Genomic DNA, 3,197 nt, shown 5'->3' on the forward strand with positions numbered 1-3,197 from the left:
CGCCTATATTCAAGCTTCTTCGAAAAGAGCAGTCTTTTGATTGGACTGAAGATTTCCATAAAGCTATTGATAGTATCAAAGAGTATTTGTTTGAGCCTCCGATTTTGTCTCCACCTGTTGAAGAAAGACCGTTGATCATGTATTTGATTGTGCTTGACGAGAGTATGGGTTGTGTTCTTGGTCAGCAAGATGAATCTGGAAAGGAAATGTATGCAATTTACTACCTCAGTAAGAAATTCACCGATTATGAGACTCAGTATTCTATGCTCCAAAAGACTTGTTACGCATTGGCTTGGGATGCTAAGTGTCTGCGCCAATATATGTTGAATCATACTACTTGGTTGATATCCAAAATGGATCCAATCAAGTATATTTTTGAGAAGCCTGCTTTAACTGGGAGGATTGCCCGTTAGCAGATGTTGTTATCTGAATATGGTATTGAATACCAATTTCAAAAAGCGATTAAAGGTAGTGTCTTGGCTGACCATTTGGCTCACTAACCAATTGAAGATTATCAGTCAGTATAGTATGATTTTCCTGATGAAGAGATCTTGTACTTGAAGATGAAAGATTATGATGAACCATTTCTTGAAGAAGGGCCAGAACCTGGTTCCCGTTGGGGCATGGTATTCAATGGAGTTGTTAATCAGTATGGTAATGGCATTGGGGGGCAGTGTTCATTACTCCTCAAGGCACTCATTTTCCATTTACAGCTAGATTGACTTTCAAGTGTACAAACAACATGGCTGAGTATGATGCTTGCATTATAGGGCTCGAAGAGGCCATTGATCTCATAATTAAATATCTTGACGTCTATGGAGATTCAACTTTGGTTGTGAATCAGATCAAAGGTGAATGGGAGACGAATCAACCCGGTTTGATACCATATAGAGATTATGTGAGGAGGATTTCAACTTTCTTTACAAAGGTTGAGTTTCATCATATCCCTCGAGATGAAAACCGGATGGCAGATGCTCTTGTGACGTTGGCTTCAATGTTCATGGTGAAATTCTGGAATGAAGTTTCCAATCTGACTATGATGCGTCCTGATAGGCCAGCTCATGTGTTTGTTGTTGAAGAAGTCAAAGATGAAAAGCTGTGGTATTTTGATATCAAGTGTTTTCTCCAAAGTCGGATTTACCCGCCTGGGGCATCTTTGAAAGATAAGATGACTTTGAGGATATTAGTTGGCAACTTCTACCTGAATGGTGATGTGCTTTATAAGAGAAACTTCGATATGGTTTTGCTCAGATGCGTGGATAGACACGAAGCATACCTGTTGATGGATGAGGTCTATGAAGGTTCCTTTGGTACTCATTCCAATGGACATGCAATGGCTAAAAAGATGTTGAGAGCAGGTTACTATTGGCTGACAAAGGAATCTGATTGTTGCAAGTTTTTGAAGAAGGCCACAAGTTTCAAATTTATGCAGATAAAATTAATGTTCCTCCGACACTGTTGAATTTCATTTCCTCTCCATGGCCCTTCTCCATGTGGGGATTTGATATGATTGGCATGATTGAGCCTAAAGCTACAAACGGACATCATTTTATTTTGGTGGCTATCGACAACTTCACAAAGTGGGTTGAAGCGGCATCATATGCGAATGTAACCAAGCAAGTTGTTGTGAGATTTATCAAGAATCAGATTATATGTCGTTATGGTGTGCCAAGTAAGATCATTACTGATAATGGATCGAACTTGAATAATAATATGGTGGAAGCTCTTTGCAAAGACTTCAAGATTGCACACCTTAATTCTTCTCCCTACAGACCTAAGATGAATGGGGTTATTGAAGTTGTAAACAAGAACATTAAGAAAATCATTTAGAAGATGGTTGTAACGTACAAAGCTTGGCATAGATGCTCACATTTGCTTTGCATGGGTACCGTACATATGTCCACACTTCAACAGGGGCAACCCCTTTCTCACTTGTTTATGGCATGGAAGGTGTGCTCCCAGTAGAGGTTGAGATCCCATCATTGTGTGTCTTGATGGAAGCCAAGTTGACAGAAGCTGAATGGTGTCAAACCATATATGATCAGCTAAATTTGATTGAAGAGAAATGATTGACTGCCATGTGTCATGGTTAGTTATATCAGCAACAAATGAAAAAGGAATTTGATAAGAAGGTTAGACCTCGTATGTTTCGAGAAGGTGACCTTGTGCTCAAGAAGATTTTATCTTTCAAACTAGATGCTAGGGGCAAATGGACTCCTAATTATGAAGGCCCATATGTTGTGAAGAGACCTTTTTAGGTGGTGCTTTTATTCTTACAACTATGGATGGTGAAGAGTTCACTCGTCCTGTGAACGTCAATGCAGTCAAGAAATACTTCGCCTAAAATAAAAAGAATAGCTCGATAAGTTGAAAACCCAAAAGGGCGGCTTAGGCAAAAAATGAGCGTCTCGTGGGATTGAAAACTTGAAAGGGCGATCCAGGCAAAAATTAGAGACATCAAACAGAAAATTCATCCTGATAGATTGAGTACCCCGCCTTGGGGAAATCTATGCAAAAGTTAGGGAGATTGGCAAGTAACTGCATTCGTTTGATCTCCAGTCATGGGGGAAACTTTGAGCAAGTCATTCTGTTCTAATTCATCATTCTCAACTGAAGCCAAGAGCTCAATGGATATTGAAGTTGATAGAAGGCTTAGTGATCATTGTGTTCAATGTAGCCTTTTTTCCATGTAAATTACCGTTTTCAACTTTTATAAATATCTATGGAGTCTTGTCATTTACAAACCACCATTCTATTAGATAAAGTTGAGCTTTTTTCCAAATTGTTTCTACTCTTATTTATTTTTCAGCTATATAGAATTTAATTTTATGATGATAATTTTGAAACAAATTAACAAAAAAAAAATCAATTTTTTCTTAAAATATTAAAGAATTTACTTTAAAAAGCAATCAATTTGAGTAAGGAATATCAACAACAATCTGAGAACAGGTGAGTCATAAAGTGCGAAGCATTGTTGGTCTTCTCCAAGCGGTTGGTTTGGCACCTTTTTCCTCCCCAACAGTAATCCAGGTTTCCCCAACTGTGTTTGTGGGTCACCGTCACAATTGATTTATAGGCTCACATCTTCAACCGTTTGACTCAGATCTCGCACTGAGTTTTATTTCCTGAAGCCCCCGGCGGAGTTCATTCCTGATTCCCGGCAGCGATGATTTTGAGCAGTATTTGATTTGGTCCCT

The sequence above is a fragment of the Lathyrus oleraceus genome, chromosome 5 (genome assembly GCF_024323335.1).
Source record: "Lathyrus oleraceus cultivar Zhongwan6 chromosome 5, CAAS_Psat_ZW6_1.0, whole genome shotgun sequence".
NCBI classification, from domain to species: Eukaryota; Viridiplantae; Streptophyta; class Magnoliopsida; order Fabales; family Fabaceae; genus Lathyrus; species Lathyrus oleraceus.